The sequence below is a fragment of the Meriones unguiculatus genome, chromosome 3 (assembly GCF_030254825.1).
Source record: "Meriones unguiculatus strain TT.TT164.6M chromosome 3, Bangor_MerUng_6.1, whole genome shotgun sequence".
In the NCBI taxonomy this organism is placed as follows: Eukaryota; Metazoa; Chordata; class Mammalia; order Rodentia; family Muridae; genus Meriones; species Meriones unguiculatus.
Window position 1 is genome coordinate 67,530,174 of NC_083351.1, and position 22,573 is coordinate 67,552,746.

The following is a 22,573-nucleotide window of genomic DNA, read 5'->3' on the forward strand; positions in this document are numbered from 1 at the left end:
TGGAAATTTTTAATAACTGTGTAGTATTGTATTGTTTAAATGTACCACATTTTCTTTCCCATTCTTCAGTTAAGGGACATCTGTGTTGTTTCCAGTTTCTGCATATTATGAATAAAGCTGCTATGAACATAGGTGAGCAAATGTCGTTGTTGTATGGTGGAATATCTTTTGGGAATATGCTCATATGTGGTGTATCTGGGTCTTAAGGTAGATTTGTTCCCAATTTTATTTCGAGAAAGCTCCAGATTTATTTTCAAAGTAGTTGTATAAGCTTGCATTCCCACCTGAATTGAGGAGTGTTTCCCATGCTCTGCATCCTTTCTGGCAAGTGTGGTAGCTTGAGATTTTGATCTTAGCCATTCTGACATTTGTAAGATGTCATTTTGAGTCATTTTGATGTGCATTTTCCTGATGACCAATGATGCTGAAAATTTCTTTATGTTCTTCTCAGCCAATAGAGATTCATTTGTTTATAATTTTTAGTTTTAGCTGATGTGTCTTCTCTAGAATAATTCATTATATTAGCAAGATCAGAAAACTAGCTTTGCTAGTCATAGGTAGAGTATTAAGCATCATGGCAAAGGTTAAAATAGTCATGATTTTGTACAGTCTACGCCTTCACTTGGATCTCCTTTTCAATAAGGATCATACTCAGAGAGTGTTTGAAAAGTGAAGCAGTTAGTTTGAGCAGGAGCTTTCCCAATATGTTCCAGTGTAGACCAATATCATATTGTACTTAGACCAATATCATTTTGTCCTTTTCCTTTCTGTCATGACAGTTGACTCTGACTGTTCATGCTTTTATGGTCCATTTTCAGCATCTCCATGGGTACATTAACAATCTGTTACAGGGCCTACTTATTTTTTGGTGGCTCTGATGTTAATGTGGTTGAGGTACAGGAAGAAGTCCCCACAAATTAGAAAATAAAAGTTCTAGAGATGCTGATCAAAATTGTAAAGCTGAGTTCAGAATCCAGTTATCAGGTCTGAGATGCCAAGCATGGAAAATGGTGATGGAAGTGGATACCAGCATGTACTGGGCAGGATAACTCTGTGAAGCCTATTAAATGCCTTCTGTGCTCAACTCTGACATGACTGGCCCAGGGGAAAAACAAAACTGGCACTCAGGGCACTTCCTTCTATACTCAGAATCTCATATAGTGGCTGATGGGGTCTTGACTAAGTGGAGTACTGTTCTCTATGTCAATTGTCTGATTGATTCATTTTTATATTTATTTTTTTAATATTAATCACAGGTTATCTATTTTGTAACCAAGCCATATCCCCCTCCCTCATTCACTCCAAATCCCACCCTTTCTCCCTCATCTCCTCCCTGTCCCTTTCCAAGTCTACTGCTAGTGGAGTTCCTCCCTCCCCTTCCATCTGACCCTGGCTTATCAGGTATCTTCAGGACTGGCTGCAATGTCCTCCTCTGTGGCCTAGCAAGGCTAATCTTCCCTCAGTTCAGGAGGAAGTAAGGGAGCCAATCCTTGAGTTCATGTCAGAAATAGTTTCTTTTCCCCTTACTAGGGTATCCACTTGGATAGTATCCACTTGGATATTGAACTACCATGGGCTACATCTGGGCAGGGGTTCTAGGTTATATCCATACATGGTTAGTGGTTGGAGAAACAGTCTCATAGGAGACCCCTGTGTCCTGATATAATTTGTCCTTGTGGAGGTTCTGTCCTCTCTCAGTCATACTTACTCCCCCTTTTATCATATGATTCTCTGCACTCTACCGAAGGTTTCTTATGAGTCTCAGCATCTGCTTTGATACACTGCTAGGTAGGGTCTTTTCTAGGTCCTCTGAGGTAGGCTCCTGTCCTGTTTCTTGTTTTCTCCTACTTCCCATGTCCATCCCATTTGTCTTTCTAAGTAAGGATTTTTATTTTATTTGTCTGATTGATTTTTAATATATTTCACTCTACAGTCATGTACCACATTGCTTCTATATGGAGCTTCATGTTCGCTTTTATGTGGTTTATGGTGAAGTATAATAAGAAATTATCTGTAATTAATAAGAAAGAGAGTGCTATTTAGATGGAATTTTCTAAAATTTGCATATGTCTCAAGGCTCCAAAGTGATGTGTAAACCCTTGTGGAGTGTGAGATTTCCTACAGGTGGAATCTAAAGGGCACTGCTGAGCAAGCAGAGGTCCCTAGGAGAGACTTTAAACATCTGGCTCTTCCTGCCATTTTTTTTTGGCCGTGCTTGAATACACAATTTATCCTTTACCTGGCACTGTGTCTCAGAGCCTTGCCTTACCATGACCCCTCACCTACCTGAGCCACATTATCACAGTGTTGCTCATAGCCAGTTGACAATGTGTTAGGATATCATTATTGTTAGGTGAGTAGCAAGTAAATTTTAGGTAATATAGTTAACAAGTTACTGTTTTATTTTCTTCTTCATTAAAAAAAAACTTACTGATTCTTTGTGAGTTTCAAATTATGCAAAGCAGTCCCACTCATCTCCCCATCCACTTGTATCTGCTGTTTGTCCTTGCAATCCCTTCAAATGACATACAAACAAACAAAATAAACAAAACTAAACAAAGCATACAAAACCTCTCATTGTGGAAACTGTAGAGTTTTGCAGTGTTTCCCACAATAGACCCCTCTGTCTACACATCTTCATTTGAAATGTTCAATGCAATGAGTCTGCTTTGTGATCTCTGTCTTCTGTGTCTTCAGTGTTACCTCTTTAGTTGGACGTCTTTTGGTTTTCCTGTTGTTGCCCTTTACATAGAGATCCTGAAGCTTTTGGGTCAGCAGGACTGGTCCTTTCTCTGGCCTGAACAGTGCCCAGATGATTTAGATTTTAGGAAGAGCTAAATGAAATTCATGGATCTGGGCCTTGGTGATAGCTGAGCTGGTCAGTCCAGCTATTTTCCTCTATCTTCACCACCAGGGTAACCTCTCCAGCACTGTTCTGCAGTAATTGTGGTTTTGAGACTTTTGCTTCACATAAAAATCACAAATTCCATCTATTTCCCTTTAAAGAGCACAATAGTATTATTCTCTATCACTAAATTCAACTTCAAGACATTTATTCATCAGTTTTTTTATTTAGTCAACCTACCATCCTGAATGTTTTTTTTTTCCTTTTGTAACCTTTATTAATTACACTTTATTCACTTTGTATCCCCCCATAAGCCCCTCCCTCCTCCCCTCCTAATCCCATCTTCCCTCAAACTTCTTCACCCATACCCCTCCTCAAGTCCACTGATAGGGGAGGTCCCCTTCTCTTTCCTTCTGATCTTAGTCTATCAGATCTCATCAGGAGTGGCTGCATTGTCATCTTCTGTGGACTGGTAAGGCTGCTCCCCCATCAGGGGGTGGTGATCAAAGTACAGGCCCATCAGTTTTTGTCAGAGGCAGTCCCTCTTCCCATTACTATGGAACCCACTTGGACACTGAACGGCCATGGGCTACATCTGTGCAGGGGTTCTAGGTTATCTCCATGCATGGTACTTGCTTGGAGTATGAGTCTCAGAAAAGACCCCTGTGTTCAAATTAGTTAAGAAATTTCCAGTTAGTTGTTCTTGAGAGGTTTGTACAGATTCCTCTCATTTTGTTGGTTCTTTTTCTGGTTGGGCCACATGTTTGCTCCTCTCTTTCATCTACAAATCTTAGTGGTTTTCTTATATATCTCTTTATTTATTCATATTTTATTTACCTATTTATTTACTTCCATTATTATTATTACGTACACTTAATTTTTCTTAACCTTTCTAATTTAACTTTTTACTGAAGGTTTTCTTTTTTTATAAATACAATAAATTCTGATCACTATTTCTTGTCACCCAACTCCTCCAAGATCCTACATACCTAACAATCAATCAAAATCCAGACCATTACTTTCTCCTTCTCATTGGAAAATTAGCACTAAACTGAAAAAGTAAAAACCAAACAAAGCAGACACTGATAAAATAAACAAGTTGAGGCAATAAAGAGCAAAAGGGAAAGCAAAAGAGCTTGTTTGTAAACCCAGTGAGACTTCTGTTGGAGAAAACCAATCTTTCTTTTGCAGGCAGTTGTCAGGTGAAGATAGTTTCTGGGTTAAGGTTGGGGGTTTCTGTCTCCTTTCTCTCTCAGTGCCAGAAACCTATTTGGCTTAGAACCATGCAGGCATCTGTGAATTTATATGTGCCTCAGTTCTAGTGTGTCTAGAAGCCTTATTTCATTGGTGTCAGCCCCTGGCTCATATAATCTTTTTGTGTACACTCTTGTGTACTCTAGTTCCTTGAGCTAGGAGGGTGAGGATTTGATGGAGACTTAACATTTCTGGTTCAGTGTTACAGTTGTCACTCTCTGTACATTGTCCAATTGTTGTTCTCTGTACTTATTCCCAGCTACTCCAGGAGAATGCTTCTCTGATGATGGCCAAGTAAATCTCTGATCTATGAATATAGCAGAATATTATTAGGAGTCATTTTGTTGCTATTGGTATGTTCGTCCAGCAGAATTGTAGTATTTAATTTTTATCCTAGATCCCTGGCTTATCTATTCACAAGTTCCTGGCCACCCTTGTAGAGAGTCAGGCACGGGTTCCATCTCATCCAGTGGGTTTGAAGTCCAGTTAGATAATGTAGCATTACTCCTACCCATTTGGTGCGAGTGTTATACCAGCAGATCATGCAGGAAGATCACCACTGTAGATGGAACATTTTGTAGATGGGTTGGATTCTTAGGGTTTTGTTCCTGTCATGAGACACTGACTCTCATAAAGGCAAGCATTTGATTAGGGCTGGCTTACTGTTCAGGTGTCCAGTCCATTGTCATCATGATGGGAAACATTCAGTACACAGGCAGACATGGTGCTGTTGGAGAAGGAGCCAGTGTTCTACACCCTGATGGGTAGGCCCCACACAGAGAGAATAAGTCCCTGGTCCTGTCTTGAGCATCTGAGACTTGAAATCCCCTCCATAGTGACATACTTTCTTTAAGACCATAGGAACCCTCCAAGAGTGATATGAACATTATGCTCCAGGTAAAGAAACCACATTGATAGACCCCTATACCAATTAAAGCAAGAAACAGTCCAAAATCAAGGAACCTGAGAATTCTGTGTTCATATCTTACAGGAAGACTAACACCAAAAGTAAAATGAGTGTGTACTTTTTCCATTGGGAACTTCTATTTGAGTGTCAGCAGAGCCTTTAGCTGCCACCTGCACTCAGTCTCATATGCTTTAATAATTTCCATATCTTCCTGTGGCCTTGGGACAACATGTCAGCTTTAGATAACTTCTCTGGCAAAAAGGAATCCATTCAAATCAATCATTTTGGAACCTTATACTGACATGATTGTGAAACATGAAATTTGTATGAATAGTAACATACCATAGAAATGTTCCCTGAAATATAGGAATAGTGCTTCCTCAAGATACAGCTATACCACTCCTAGGCATATATCCAAAATATGCTCAAGTACACAACAAGGATATTTGCTCAACCATGTTCATAGGAGGTTTATTCATATAATAGCCAAAAGCTGGAATCAACCCAGATTCCCTTCAGAGGAGGAATGGATACAGAAATTGTCTTACAATTACACAATGGAATACTACTCAGCAATTAAAAACAAGGAAATCATGAAATTTACAGGGAAATATTAGGAACTAGAAAAGATCATCCTGAGGGATGGATCCTGGAATCAGAATGACACACACCATATATACTTATTTATAAGTTGATATTAGACATATAATATAGGACAAACATTCTAAAATCTGTACAACTAAAGAAGCTAAGCATGAAGGAGGACCCTGGGTAAGGTGATTAATCCTCATTCAGAAAGACAAATGGTATGGACACTGGAAGAAGGAGAAAACAGGAAACAGGACAGGAGCCCACCTCAGAGGGCCTCTGAAAGACTCTGCACAATAGGGTATCAAAGCAGATTCTGAGACCCATAACCAAACTTTGGGCAGATTTCAGGGCAACTTAGGAAGGAAGGGGGAGATAATAAGACCTGGAGAGGACAGGAGCTCCATAAGGAGAGCAGCAGAACCAAAAAAATCTGGGCACAGGTGTCCCAATACTCCTACCTAGGACCGTTTACAGATATAACCTAGAACCCCTGCTCAAATGTAGCCCATGGCAGCTCAGTCTCCAAGTGGGCACCCTAGTAAGGGGAACAGGGTCTGTCTATCACATGAACTTAGTGGCTGGCTCTTTGATCACCTCCCCTTGAAGGGGGAGAAGCATTTTAAGGCCAAAGAGGAGGACAATTTAGTCAGTCCTGATGAGAGCTGATAAGCTAGGGTCATATGGAAGGGGAGAAGGTCCTCCCCTATCAGTGAATTTGGAGATAGGCATGGGAAGAGATGAGGAAGGGAGGGTGGAATTGGAAGGGAATGAAGGAGGGCTACAGCTGGGATACAAAATGAATAAATTGTAATCAATATAAAAATAAAAATTAAATAAAAAAGAAATTGTGTATATAGCCTGAAAAACTTGACAGATATGACCATCCACTTAGGAATGAGCCTATGAGCTAATAAATGAGAAACCACATGCAGAAATGACAATTCTAAGTGGGCATTCAGGTCTGTGAAACTCAGGAGCCATGTCAGTAATAGGACCACAGCATGTTATGAGCCCCATGTCATGAGCCCCCTCTTGACATTTTTACACTCTGATTTCTAATTTCTTTACCCTCCAGTAAGTTTGCCCACTCAGACCATTGCCAAAAGTTTAGCTAAGCTTCTCTCATGTTAATGGACTGCTCTAAAACTATCACTACTTTTTCAGGGAACTCAAACATGATCTGACGACCAATGTACTTTTTCTTATACCTGGGGTCAGTTTAGAGAAAATCATCTGATAGGAGGGACATTCTAATTATGTAATATAAAAGCCACAAGCTGACACCCAGTCAAGTACTGCTCTTCCATGGCTGGGTTGTACTATACTAAAAGAGAAGTGACTCTTGGGATGATGTGATTTTATTTTACTTTTTAGAATTTTTTTCTAAACTTTTTAAAATTCTTTATTAATTACATTTTATTCACTTTGCATCCCCCCCCTGTGGTTTCCTCCCTCCTCCTATCCCAATCCTTCCCTTCCTCCACCCTCTGCATGCATGCCCATCCCCAAGTCTACTGATAGGGAAGGTCTTCTTCTTCTTTTTTTTTTTTTTTCTTCTCAATGCAGTTTATTCAGGAACCTTGAACAATCTTCTGACCCTGGGGAAAGCCAGCCCACAGCTTAAATAGCCTCTGGGTAGCCAACCCCAGCGTGCCACGTGGGCAATGCAGATAGGTCCACATACATGGAAGCAAGCCAGATCCTCAGCTTTAGCCAAATGTGGAGTTGTTTGTGACAGAGAGCACTCACCATCCGGAAAGTGGAAGGCGGAAACCATCTCCATCTTTAAGGCGCTGCATTCCGCAGCTCTCTACAGTTCTCCCTTCTTGTTTTAGACGCATCAGGCAAGAGTAGAGGTCTGATCTCTGATATTAGAAATAAATTGGGACTTTGTACCGATGTTCATTTAGGTGTCATCCACCCAAAGAGCATCAGACCCGTCTGATACCTTTTTCTCAGAGGCGGGACCTGGGGCATCAACCCGCATGCAATCAGACATGCTCTTCTCTGGGTCGAAAGTGGCTGACCCTGAGTGCAGTGCTTAGCCTCGCATCCTGAGCAAAACATTTTAGCTTTTTATGGTATCCAACCATGCTTGGGGAGACTGTCCTGCTTCAATAGCTGTAAAGGCTTGAATGATCATGGCTGCATTACGCTGTTGTTAGACTCTAATCTTGCATATACACCACAGGCAAACCAAGGAGACCAACACCAGAAGGCCTGCTAATGCTCCTATGCCCGCCCATTCCTTCAGATGATTCATGGCTGCAGCAATCCATGATGATAATCCTGTGGCTAGTCCTGCGTCCACTCTGGTAGAATTTACCATAACATGAGTCTTTGCTTTGAAAACACTGCTAGTTAGAGTCTTTCAGATGTGCTCAGTAGACTCCTGTCATACGTTCAATGCACATCACATCTGTCTTTCTAAACGAGGATTGATCATCTTACCCCATGTCTGCTCAATTGATTATCTTTTTTAGGTGTATAGATTTCATTATGTTTATCATATCTTATAGGTCTATATAAGTGAGTATATTCCGTGTTTGTCTTTCTCCTTCTGGGCTATTTCACTGAGAATGATCTTTTCTAGATCCCACCATTTGCCTGCAAATTTCATGATTTCCTCCTTTTTGATTGCTGAGTAGTATTCCATTGTGTAAAAATAGCACAATTTCTGTACCCATTCCTCCGTTGATGGACCAAACCTTTGGCAGAGTACAGGGAATCATAAGAAAGAAGGGGAGTTAGTCTGTTGGGGAAAGGATAGGAGCTCCACAAGGACCAAATATATCTGGGCACAGGGTCTTTTCTGAGACTGACATTCAACCAAGGACCATGTATGGATATAACCTAGAACCTCTACTCAGATGTAGCCTGTGGTAGCTCAGTAACCAATTGGTTTCCCAAAGTGAGGGGAACAAGGACTATTTCTAACAGGAACTTAATGACTGGCTCTTTGGTCTCCCCACCCCTGAAAGGGAGGAGCAGTCCTGTTAGGCCACAGAAGAGGGCTTTGCAGCCATTCTTGAAGATACCTGATAAAACAAGATCAGATGAATGGGGAGGAGGTCCCCCTAATCAGTGGACTTGGAAAGGGGCACGGTGGAGATGAGGGAGGGACTGGGAGGGAATGAGGGATCGGGACACGCTGGAATACAGAGTTAATAAAATGTAACTGATAAAAAAAATAAAATAAAATAAAATAAAAAGAAAAACAGATGACCATATGTGGTGGGATAAATTTTGCCCAGCCTCCAAAAAAAAAAAAAAAAAAAAAGAATTTACCATAACAATGGCCACTCTCAGCTGCTCCATCATAGTATCGAATTCTCCAGTCCAATTACCTACCTAAAATATAGCTAGACAATTGTTTAGACAGATTTGCAGCATGGGAAAAATTCTCATATTGTATGCTAGTGACACAAAGTCCAGCATACTTCCATTGACAGCCAAGTTGAGCGATTTGCCATAGGGTATCAATTTGCTCCTGCACGAGGTCAATCCTCTGATTGAACACCATCAAGCCTCCTTTTAGTTGAGCCTTAATTCCTTTTTGTACATCTAAAGCATGAGCTACATTGGCTAAAAGATTATTTAGGGTCTGAGCAGTCTGCACAGTATGACTCCTGGCTAATGTCACGGTGGTAGCTCCAACAGCCGCCAATGAGATGGCAGTAACAATGGCGGCTGTAGTTCCAAGATCCCTTTTCTGTCTGAAGAGAGTCATAGCATGAGGGGCATCAATGGGCACAGGCACCCAGCGAGGCATGCGAGTAACCAGGGCATACCTAAATTCACTAGCATTCCGGCATTGGGCAAAAAAGCAAGTATCATTACCACAATTACTTGGCTCTATCTGGCTAACAATGAATAAAAATGGGGGATATAAACAAAAAGGTGTGGACTTATAGGAAATATTATGAGAAGCCTTAACCCCCTCGTTGGAACATCCTGCATCAGTTCTAGAACTAGCAGTGGTGGTGTCCGAGGTCTGAGTAGGTTCAGGAGACCATTGCCCCCAGGGGCGAGACATACTCCATGTAAATTGACTAACTCCATGTTTTCCTCCACTTTTGAAAGTCATTTAAAGTTCTTAAATTATCTTTTCTTTTTTTTTCCTTTTCCTTTTTTTAAATTTTTCATCAATTACACTTTATTCATTCTGCATCCCCCCATAAGCCCCTCCCTCCTCCCCTCCCAATCCCACCATCCCTCCTCCCTCTGCATGCATGCCACTCCCCAAGTCCACTGATAGGGGAGGTTCTCCTCTCCTTTCTGATCTTAGTCCATCAGTTCACATTAAAAGTGGCTGCATTGTCCTCTACTATGGCCTGGTAAGGCTGCTCCCCCCTCAGGGGGAGGTGATCAAAGAGCAGGCCAGTTAGATTATGTCAGAGGCAGTCCCTCTTCACATTACTATGTAACCCACTTGGACACTGAACTGCCATGGGTTACAATTGTGCAGGGGTTCTAGGTTATCTCCATGAATAGTCCTTGGTTGGAGTATGAGTCTCTGGGAAGTTCCCTGTGTTCAAATTTTCTTGTTCTGTTGCTCTCTTTGTGGAGACCCTATCCTCTCCAGCTCTTACTATTTCCCAGTTCTTACATAAAATTCCATTCACTCTGCCCAACAGTTGCCCATTAGGCTCAGCATCTGCTTTGATAGTCTGTAGGGCAGAGGCTTTCAGAGGCCCTCTATGGTGGGTTCCTAGGTTGTTTCTTGATTTCTTCTTCTTCTGATGTCCATCCTCTTTGTCTTTCAGGATGGGGATTGACCATTTTTACTATGTTAATCCTGCCAAGCCATGAGCATGGGAGATCTTTCCATCTTCTCATATCTTCTTCTAATTCTTTCTTCAGAGACTTGAAATTTTTGCCATACAAATTTTTGACTTCCTTGGTTAGGGTTACACCGAGGTACCTTATGTCATTTGTGGCTTTGTGAAGGGTGTTGTTTCCCTAATTTCTTTCTCAGCCCTTTTGTCTTTTGTATACATGAGGGCTACTGATTTTTTTTGAGTTAATTTTGTATCTGGCTACTTTCCTGAAGGTGTTTATCAGCTGTAGGAGTTCCCTGGTAGAGTTTTTGGGGTCACTCACGTATACTATCATATCACCTGCAAATAGTGATAATTTGACTTCTTCCTTTCCAATATTTATCCCATTGATCTCCTTCAACTGTCTTATTGCTCTAGCAAGGACTTCCAGAACTATATTGAAGAGATATGGAGAGAGTGGGCAGCCTTGTCTTGTCCCTGATTTCAGAGGGATTGCTTTAAGTTTCTCTCCACTCAGTTTGATGTTGGCTACAGGTTTGCTGTATATTGCCTTTACTGTGTTTAGATATGTGCCTTGTATCCCTGATCTCTCCAGTACTTTAAACATGAATGGATGTTGGATTTTGTCAAATGCTTTTTCAGCATCTAGGGAGATTATCATGTGGTTTTTTTCTTTCAGTTTGTTAATATGGTGGATCACATTGATGGATTTCCGTATATTGAACCACCCCTGCATACCTGTGATGAAGCCTACTTGGTCATGGTGGATGATATCTTTGATGTGTTCTTGTATTTGGATTGCGAGTATTTTGTTGAGTATTTTTGCATCAATGTTCATAAGGGAGATTGGCCTGAAGTTCGCTTTTTTTGTTTGGGTCTTTGTGAGGTTTACATACCAAAGTAACTGTGGCTTCATAGAATGAGTTTGGTAATGTTACTTCTGTTTCGATTTTGTGGAATAGTTTGAACTGGAGTTAGCTCTTTTTTGAATGTCTGGTAGAATACTGCACTGAAACCATCAGGTCCTGGGCTTTTTTTGGATGGGAGACTTTCGATGACTACTTCTATTTCCTTGGGGGATATAGGACTATTTAATTGATTTACCTGGTTCTGATTTAGCTGTGGTAAGTAGAATCGATCAAGAAAATTGTCCATTTCATTTAAATTTTCAAATTTTGTTGCGTATAGACTTTTGAAGTAAGTCCTAATGATTGCTTGGATTTCCTCAGTGTCTGTAGTTATGTCCCCCTTTTCATTTCTGATTTTGTTGATTTGGATGGTGTCTCTCTGCCTTTTAGTTAGCTTGGCTAATGGTTTGTCTACTTTGTTGATTTTCTCAAAAAACCAGCTCTTGGTTTCATTGATTCTTTGAACTGTTTTATTTGTTTCTAATTGATTGATTTCAGCCCTGAGTTTGATTATTTCCAGCCGTCTACTCCTTCTTGGTGTGTCTGCTTCTTTTTCTAGGGTTTTTAAGTGAGCCATTAAGTTGCTTGAATGCGCAGTCTCAAATTTATTCTTGAAGGCACTTAGTGCTATGAACTTTCCTCTTAGCACTGCTCTCATTGTGTCCCACAAGTTTGGGTATATTGTGTCTTCATTTTCATTGAGTTCTAGAAAGATTTAAATTTCTTTCTTTATTTCTTCCCTGACCCAGCTGTCTTTTAGTAGCAATTTTTTCAGTTTCCTTGTATGTGTAGGCTTTTTGCTATTTCTGTTGTTACTGAGGTCCAGCTTTATTCCATGGTGATCAGACTGGATACAAGGGATTATTTCAATCTTCTTGTATCTGTTGAGGCTTGCTTTGTGACCAACTATGTGGTCTATTTTGGAGAAAGTTCCATGAGGTGCTGAGAAGAAGGTAAATTCTTTTGTGTTTGGGTGTAAGGTTCTGTAAATGTCTTTTAGGTCCATTTGATTCATGACTTCTGTTAGAGATATTGTTTCTTTGTTTAATTTCTGTTTTGTTGACCTGTCCTTTGTTGAGAGTGGGATGTTGAAGTCTCCCACTGTTAGTGTGTGGTGATCTATGTGTGGTTTAAGTTTTATCAATGTTTCTTTCACAAATGTGGGTGCCCTTGTATTTGGGGCATAGATGTTCAGGATTGTGATGTCTTCTTGGTGGAATTTTCCCTTGATGAGTATGAAGTGTCCTTCCCCATCTCTTTTGATTAATTTTGGTTGAAAGTCTATTTTATCAGATATTAGAATGGCTACTCCTGCCATTCTAATGGTGTGTTTCTTGTATACAACAGATTGCTGGGTTTTGTTTACGCATCCATTCTATTAGTCTGTGTCTTTTTATTGGAGAATTAAGTCCATTGATATTGAGAGAGATTAATGACCAGTGGCTGTTAGATCCTTTGAATTTGATGTTGGCTGTGGTCATATGGTTGTGTGCTTGGTTGCTTTTTGTTTTACTGTAGTGGGGTTATTCATTTCCTGTGTTTTCTTGAATGTAGCTAGCTTTCTTGGGTTGTATTTTCCCTTCCAGTGTCTTCTGTAATGCTGGATTTGTATGTAGGTATTGTTGAAATTTGTTTTTGTCACTGAATATCTTGTTTTCTCTGTCTATGAGGACTGAGAGTTTTGCAGGGTATAGTAGCCTGGGCTGACATCTGTGTTCTCTTAGGATCTGCATGATATCCCCCCAGGCCCTTCTGACTTTCATAGTCTCTGTTGAAAAGTCAGGTGTGATTCTAATGGGTTTGCCATTATATGTTACTTGGCCTTTTTCTCTTGCAGCTTTTAGTATTTTTTCTTTGTTCTGTATACTTACGGTTTTGATTATTATGTGTCAGGAGGATTTTCTTTTCTGGTCTAATTTATTGGGTGTTCTATAGGCCTCTTGTATTCTTATTGGCCTCTCCTTTAAGTTGGGGAAATTTTCTTCAATGATTTTGTTGAAAATATTTTCTGGGCCTTGGTGCAGGGAATCTTCTTTTTCCTCTATTCCTATTATTCTTAGGTTTTGTCTTTTTATGTTGTCTTGAATTTCTTGGATGGTCTGTGTCAGGAATTTTTAGATTTAACATTTTCTTTGACAGATACATCTATTTCTTTCATTGTATCTTCCACACCTGAGAGTCTTTCTTCCATTTCTTGTAGCCTATTGGTTATGCTAACCTCTGTAGTTCCTGCTTTCTTCCCTAAGTTTTTTCACAATTTCTTCCATTTGTGGTTTTTTTTTTTTTTTTTTTTTAATTTTTCTGTTGGGCCCATGGATTAGCCTGGGAAAGTCGGGACACACAGGCTTGTGGCTCCAGCCTGGAGACCCAAAGCCCGAGTTACCCGGGATTTCTTCCGGGTTCTGGCTGGGCAGCAGAGAGTGGACCCAAATGATTCCCATGCCGTGGGAGCCTCCACTCACCTGGGAATCATGATTGCTGTAGTTTCAGGGCCCAGAGTTCAGTCTCCTGGTCGCTGCACGGACAGTGCTGTCCTGCTTCTCAGACACAGTGCTCTCCTGGTGCCGCCATCTTGGCTACTTTATTTTTTTCTTATCAGTTACATTTTATTAACTCTGTAACCCAGCTGTGTCCTGCTCCCTCATTCCCTCCCAGTCCCTCCCTCCTTCCCTCATCTCCACCGTGCCATGCCCCTTTCCAAGTCCACTGATGGGGGGACCTCCTCCCCATTCATCTGATCCTGTTTTATCAGGTATCTTCAGGACTGGCTGCAAAGCCCTCCTCTGTGGCCTAACAGGACTGCTCCTCCCTTGGGGGGGGTGGGGAGGCCAAAGAGCCAGTCATGATGATGTGATTTTAAAAAATAGGATCTCGTACAAGAACATTCATCACTGACTGAGCACAGCATTATACTTTTGTTACATATATAGTAGAAATATCCATATTTCTCCCATTTCTAAGTGTACCTTATTCTTGTTCAAAAGTCAGTTTGGACATTGCTCAAACTCTATTCCTCAAAATGAGTATAGAGTCATAGCGCTGTATGTTTGATCTAGAGTACAGGATATTTAAATTTAGTATAAATATCCAGGACAGCATTGATGGTCCAAAGGATCATCATGGCATGTGCCAACAGTATTGTTTTGTTTCTTCTCAAAATTCCTGAGTATCCTTGATATGACATGAGTATGAGAGTCCGGTATCTTGAAATTAATGCAGAGCTTGACCTTGGTATTCAGGTGCTTCTCTACTCCACTACACAGTAAGATATTTCCATTCAAGCCTCACACATTCTCAGTCATACATGTCTGAAAGCCAAGAGCCTGGTTAGAAAGCATATTCTCTTAAAGCCCACACATATTAGGAACTCTAAACCTTTCTAAACATTACTGATGTGCCACTGCTGTTTCATAGTGTTCCTAATTTTCTTCTTATTAGGTATATTGGCCAAGATCAGAGCAAAAATTTGAGGAATCATTGAAAGATTCCTTTGGGTGAGGTTTTTCATAGAGCCCCACTAAGTACGAGAACTAGGTCTTCTTCAAATTTATTAAAAGCTATGTATACATATTGACATATGTCTAATAATTCCAGAGTCTTTTTTCTCTAACACCCACCAATTTTGTCTAATAACACAGAACTGTGTATACAAGGGCTTGACTACCATTCTTTTCTCCATTCTAGCATCCTTTAAAGAATTACGTTTTCCTCTCATCTGAGAGTAATATTTTCCTTGACACCTGACACTTTCCTACTGCTAAGGACTCCAAAAAGACTTAAATTAAGATTCTAGGAAGTGAAGATTCTTAAGCAGCTGTGTTTGCTTAGGAAGGACCAGTGACCCCCCCCCCCCACACCTTATGAAGCAGAGTTCTACCTCCTCAAGGATATAAAGGCCTTCTATTCACTGCTCATTAACTTTGGCCACCATGAAAAACTCTCCTGATTCTGGCCCTCGTGTGAGCTGATGATGAGTTGCATGCCATCTCTGGTCCTGATTTTCTTTTTTCTTTTGTCTTTTACTTAATATATTAAGTTTTTTTTATTAAATCTTTATTTTTATATTAATTACAGTTTATTCACTTTGTATGCCAGCTGTAGCCCCCTTCCTCATTCCATTCCAATCCCACCCTCCCTTTCTCAACTTCTCCCATGCCCATCTCCAAGTCCACTGATAGGGAAGGCCCTCCTCCCTGTCCAGCTGATCCTAGCCTATCAGGTCTCATCAGGATTGGCTGAATTGTCTTCCTCTGTGGCCTAGTAAGGCTGCTCCTCCCTCAGGGGGAAATGTTCAAAGAGCCAGCCACTGAGTTCATGCCAGAGACAGACCCTGTTCCCCTTACAAGGATACCCACTCAGAGACTGAACTGCCATGGGCTATATCTGTGTAGGGGTTCTAGGTTATATCCATGAATGGTCCTTGGTTGGAGTATCAGTCTCACAAAAGACCCCTGTGCCCAGATATTCTGGATCTTTTACTATCCTTGTGGAGCTACTGTCTTCTCCAGGTCTTACTTTCTCCTCCTTCTTTCAAAAGATTCCCTGAACTCTGCCTAAAGTTTGTTTATGAGTCTCAGTACCTGCTTTGATATAATGCTGGGTAGCGTCTTTCAGAAGCCCTCTGAGGTAGGCTTCTGTCCTATTTCCTGTTTTCTCCTCTTTCCAATGTCTGTTCAGTTTGCCTTTATAAGTGAGGATTGATCATCTTACCCGGGGGACCTCCTTCTAGTTTAACTTCCAGGTTCATCTTATGTTTTAGGACTAGTATCCTCTTATAAGTGAGTATATATCATGTGTGTCTTTCTGTTTCTGGGACACCTCAGTCAAGATGATCTTTTCTAGTTCCCACCATTTGCCTGCAATTTCATGATTTCCTTGTTATTAATTGCTGAGTATTATTCCAATGTGTAAAAGTACCACAATTTCTGTACCCATTCCTCAACCTAGGGACATCTGGGTTGTTTTCAGCTTCTGGCTACTACAAATAAAGCTGGTACAAACATGGTTGAACAAATATCCTTGTTGTATACTTGAGTATATTTTGGATATGTGCCTAGGAGTGGTATAATTTGATATTGAAGAAGCACTATTCCTAACTGTCTGAGAAAGCTCCAGACTGATTTCCAAAGTGGTTGTCCAAGTTTACATTCCTACCAGCAATAGAAGAGAGTTCCCCTTTCTGAACATCCTCTTCCGCATGTATTGTCACTTGAGTTTTTGATGTTAGCACTCTGATGGGTGTAAGGTGAAATCTCAGTGTTGTTTTGATTTGTATCTCCCTGATGGCTAAGGACATTGAACAATTTTCTAAGTGTTTCTCTGCCATTCTGTATTCCTCTGCAGAGAATTCTCTGTTTAGCTCTCTACCCTACTTTTTAATTGGATTACTTGATTTGTTGCTGTTTAACTTCTTGAGTTCTTTATATATTCTGGATATTAGCCCTCTGTTAGAGATACTGTTGGTGAAGATCCTTTCCCAGTCTGTAGGCTGTTGTTTTGTTCTGATGACAGTGTCCTTTGCTTTACAGAAGCTTTTCAGTTTCATGAAGTCCCATTTATTGATTGTTGCTCTTAGAGCCTGTGCTGTTGATGTTCTGTTCAGGAAGTTGTCTCCTGTTCCAGTGAGTTCTAGGCTCTTCCCCACTTTTTCTTCTAACCAATTTAGTGTGTCTTGTTTTATGTTGAGGTCTTTGATCCTCTTTGACTTTAGTTTTGTGCAGGGTGATAAATATGGATCTATTTCCATTTTTCTGCATGTATACATCCAGTAGGACCAGCATCATATATTGAAGATGCTGTCTTTTTCCATTGTATGTTTTTGGCTTCTTTGTCAAAAATCAAGTATCCATAGGTGTGTCAGTTCATTTCTGCTTCTTCTATTCTATACTTTTGATCCACCATTCTGTTTCTATGCAGTTTTTTTTTGTACCGTTGCTCTGTAGTACAGCTTAAGATCAGGGATGGAGAAATGTCTAGATGATCAATTGTTGTATAGGATTGTTTTGGCAATTCTGGGTTTTTTGTTTTTCCATATGAATTTGAGAATTTTTCTTTCAAGTTCTATAAATAATTGTGTTGGTATTTTGATGAAAATTGCATTGACTCTGTAGATTGCTTTTGGCAGGATGTCCATCTTCAGTATGTTAATCTTACAGATCCATGAGCATGGGAGATCTTTCCATCTTCTGATATCTTTTTCAATTTCCTTCTTCAGAGACTTGAAAATTTTTCTGAACTGGTCTTTCACTTGCTTGGTTAGAGTAACACCCAGGTACTTTATGTTATCAGTGGCTATTGTGAAGGATGTTGTTTCCCTAATTTCTTTCTTGGCCCTTTTGTCTTTTGTATAAAGGAGGGCTTCTGATTTTTTTTTTTGAGTTAATTTTGTATCAGTCACTTTGCTGAAGGTGTTTTTCAGCTGAAGCAGTCCTCTGGATGATTTTTTTGGGGTTACTTATGTCGACTATCATATCATCTGCAAATATTAGTACTATGACTTCCTCCTTTCTGATTTATATCCCCTTGGTCTCCTTTAGTTGTCTTATTGCTCTAGCTAGGACTTCAAGTACTATGTTGAGGAGATATGGAGAGAGTGGGCAGCCTTGCCCTGTCCCTGATTTCAGTGGGATTAAGTTTCTTTCCATTCAGTTTGATGTTGGCTATAGGCTAGCTGTATATTGTTTTTTTACCATGTTTAGGTATGTGCCTTATATCCCTGATCTCTCCAAGACTTTAAACATGAATGGGTGCTGGATTTTCTCAAATGCTTTTTTGGCATCTAAGGAGATGATCATGTGATTTTTCTCCTTCAGTTTATTTATATGGTAGATCACATTGATGGATTTCCATATATTGAACCATCCCTGCATCTCTGGGATGAAGCCTACTTTGTCATGTTGGATGATATATATATTATACGTTCTTGGATTCAGTTTGCCATTGTTTTATTGAGTATTTTTGCATCAAAGTTCATAAGAGAGATAGGTCTGAAGTCCTCTTTTTTTGGTTGGGTTTTTGTGTGGGGTAGGCATGAAGGTGACTGTGGCTTCATAGAATGAGGTTGGTAATGTTCCTACTATTTCTATTTTGTGGAATAGTTTGAAGAGAAATGGAGTTAGCACTTCTTTGAAGGTCTGGTAGAATTCTGCCCTGAAACCATCTGGCCCTAGGAGACTGTTGATGACTGCTTCTATTTCCTTTGGTGATATAGGATTATTCAATCTTTCTACCTGATCTTCATATAATTTTGGTAAGTGGAATCTCTCAAGAAAATTGTCCATTTCCTTTAGATTTTCAAATTGTGTGACATATAGGTTTTTATATTAAGACCTAATGATTGTTCGGATTTTCTCAGTGTCTGATGTTATGTTCCCCTTTTCATTTCTAATTTTGCTGATTTGCATAGTTTCTCTTTGTCTTTTAGTTAGTTTGGCTAAGGCTTTGTCTAGCTCATTGATTTTTTCTAAGAACCAGCTCTTGGTTTCATTGATTCTTTGAATACTTTTATTTGATTTTAATAACTGAGCCCTGAGTTTGATTATTTCCAGCCATCTACTCCTCTTGTGTATTTGCTTCTTCCCCCTCCCCGAGGGCTCTTAGGTGTACTGTTAAGTTGCTTGTATGATATGTTTCAAATTTCTTCTTAAAGGCACTTAGTGCTATGAATTTTTCTCTTAGCACTTCTTTCATTGTGTCCCATAAGTTTAGGTATGTTGTGCCTTCATTTTTCATTGAATTCTAGGAAGTCTTTAATTTCTTTCTTTATTTCTTCTCTAATCCAGCTGTCATTGAGTAGGGAGTTGTTCAGTTTCCATGTGCATGTAGGCTTTTTGCTATTTCTGTTGTTGTTGAGGTCCAGCTTTAGTCCATGGTGGTCAAATAGAATACAAGGAATTATTTCAGTCTTCTTGTATCTGCTGAGGCTTGTTTTGGTTTATTTTGGAGAAGGTTCCATGAAGTGCTGAAAAGTAGGTATACTCTTTGGGTTTGGGTGAAAAGTTCTGTAGACATCTATTATTTGATTTAGGACCTCTGTAATTGCCTTTATTTCCTTACTTAGCTTCTGTCTAGATGATCTGACCCTTGGTGAGAGTGGGATGTTGAAGTCTCCCACTATTAAGCTGTTGGGATCAATGTGTGATTTAAGCTTTAATGATGTTTCCTTTACAAAGGTAGGTGCTCTTGTATTCGGAATATAGATGTTTAGAATTGTGATGTTCTCCTGGTGGATTTTCCTTTGATGAGAATGAAGTGCCCCCTTCTCATCTGTTTTGATTACTTTTGGTCGGAAGTCTATTTTATTAGATAGTAGGATAGCTCCCCCAGCTTGTTTTCTGGATCCATTTGCTTGAAAAACATTTTTCCAGCCCTTTACTCTGAGGTAGTGTTTATCTTTGTTGCAGAGGTGGGTGTCTTGGATGCAACAGAATTTTGGATCCTGTTTCTGCAACCATTCTGTTAATCTGTGTCTTTTTATTGGAGAGTTGAGTCCATTGATGTTGATAGATAATAGTGACCAATGAATGTTAGTTCCTTTTATTGTGAATTTGTTGTTATTGTAATTCATTACTTGTGTTTTTTTAATTTTTGTTGTGAAAGTTATTTGTATCCTATATTTTCTTGGGGGTAGTTTTTGTTGGATTGGAATTTTCCTTCTAGTATCTTCTGTAGGGCTGGTTTGCTCTGTAGATATTGTTTAAATTTAGTTTTTCATGGAATATTTTGCTTAATCCATCTATGTTGATTGAAAGATTTTCTGGGTATAGTAGTCTGGGTTGGCATCTGTAGTCCCTTAGAATCTGCATGACATCTGCCCAGGCCCTTCTGGCTTTCAGAGTTTCCGTTGAGAAGTCTGGTGTTACATAGCCTTTTTCCCTTGCTCCCTTTATTATTTTTTCTTTGTTCTTTAGGTTTAGTGTTTTGACTATGATGTGATGTGAAGAGCTTCTTTTCTGGTCTAGTCTATTTGGTGTTTCGTAGGCCTCTTGCATGTTTATGGACATGTCTATCTTTAAGTTGAGAAAATTTTCTTCTATGATTTTCTTAAAAATATTTTCTGGACCTTGGAGCCTGGAATTTTCTTTTTCATTTATTCCTATTATTCTTAGATTTCGTCTTTTCATGACATCTTTGATTTCTTAGATTTTTTGTGTTCAGGACTTTTCTGATTTTACTTTTTCTTCAAGAGAAGTATCAATTTCAGCAAGTGTATCATCACCACCCGAGATTCTCTCTTCCATCTCTTGTATCCTATTGGTGATGTTTACCTTTGTGGTTCCTGGTCTTTTCTCTAAGTTCTCCAGCTTCAGGTTTTTATCTGTTTCTGTTTTCTTTATTGATTCTAATTCTGTTTCAATACCTTGCATCATATCCTTCATCTGTTTGAATGCGGATTTCTATGATGGATTCTAGTTTCGTCCTGATTTTCTATTTACTTAGAAAACATGGACTTCTGCTTCACTGCACATCCTCATAATCTAGATTGTGACTCAGTAGATTTGGAGTTGGATTAACAGAATGTCTCACAAGGTCTCAGAATCACATGGTGAAGTTTCAGATACCTGATATAGACCCTTCTGGTTGAAAAAGAACAATGCAGCATCCTCTCAAAAAGAAATGAGGATTAACAGTTTCAGTGTGGTTAACAATGGCACAGTGGATGAAGAGAGCTTCAAATGACCCTGCAGTAATTTAGCCTGGATACTTAGGGTATATTAAAGTGAAGAGTAGTCTACACTGCAGTTCTTCACCTCAGCACTGAACACCAACTCTCTGTGTAAAAGAAAAGGCGAGTTTGCCAGACAGAACTTTACCTACCTTCCCTATTCTTCAAGATCTTTCAGTCTTCAGAACCACACAAAAGTGAGCACCTTGAGAAACTTGTGATATCATGAGTCATAGAATAAAAGACTCTGGCATGTCTTATTTTCCCAAGAGCTGCATGCAAGTGAGACTGGGAGAACACAACATCATTGTTTTGAGGGCAATGAGCAATTTGTCACTGCTGCCAAGATCGCCAAACACCCCTGTTACAATCATAAGACTGTAGACAGTGACATCATGCTGATCAAGCTCCCTTCCCCTGTGACCCTCAATGCTCAAGTGACCACTGTGGCTCTGACCACATGCTGGCACTCAGAGCCTCATTTCTGGCTGGGGCATCATCCTCAGTTTCGGTGGTGAGTAGGACCTGTCACCCACTACTTCTATTTTTCTGTACTCTCCAAACACCCCCATCTCTGAAAATTTCCCACTGGCTTCTAGACTGCATATATATTGCAGGTGCACACCCCATACATGTACTGCTACAGATCCAAGAGAAATTTGCACAACAAATGAACTGATCCCTAGATCGGTGGCCAAGCACATGTTGAATGAGCTCTTATTCTCTCAGGAAGGATATCACCAGGGTATATTCTGGATCAAATCCTTTTGTTTCTAAGTGAAACTTAGTGTCTTAGCAAACAGTCTACTGCTTTCCAACTGATTCAACACTGTATTTTGTCTGACTATAGTATTCTTCAGTCTTTTCTTTTCCTCACAGTCAATGATCCAGACCTGCTCCAGTGCCTGGATGTCCCTCTGCTGCCTCTAGCTGACTGAGAAAACTCCTATCCTGGAAAGATCACTGCTAACAGGGTCTGTGCTGGCTTCCTAGAGAGAGGCAAGGATTGTTGCCTCTCCACTCATGCTGCACCCTCCTCTTATGCAGAGCTCTGCTCTTCTGGGAGTGGGGGCTTCAAAGCCTAGTGGTGTGAGAGAGAACATGTTCTGTGGTGGTTCTGTGGGGAATAAGGGGCTCTGTGTTGGGTTCACCAAGGTAATGAGGATAGCAGATGGGCTAAGGGGAAAATGAAACAAGTGAGCACGTGAGTAAACAGGTATTGGCTTTAGTGCATGGAGCCCTATTCCACATGGCCTTTCTGATGCCCTGTATGCCTCTTTCCCAGGGTGGCTCTGGTGCCCCCCTGGTCTGCAATGGAGAGCTTTTGGGCACTGTCTCCTGGGGCTATGACTGTGCCTTAACAGATAATCCTTGTGTGTACACCAAGGTCTGTAACTATGTGGGCTGAATTTAGATTGCATTTGCTGCCAACTAGAGACACCTCCCCAATCTTTCTAAAGTCATTATGGTAAAAAGGTGAATTTTTATTCACTGATTGTGTTTTTTCTGCTTTCTTTAACCTCCTGGCTTCAATGCCTGCTTTCAATTTAGACCATATGTCTCAACTGAGTATTCTGAAGAAAACCCTATGTCTCCAAATAGGGTATTTTTTTTCTTTCTTTT

General features: G+C 40.1%; 1 pseudogene; it reads left to right on the top strand.

Moving 5' to 3' along the window:
• The first annotated feature begins 21,175 nt into the window (after window positions 1-21,175).
• On the top strand, window positions 21,176-22,358 carry LOC110539818 (trypsin-4-like; annotated as a pseudogene).
• Window positions 22,359-22,573: the final 215 nt, after the last annotated feature.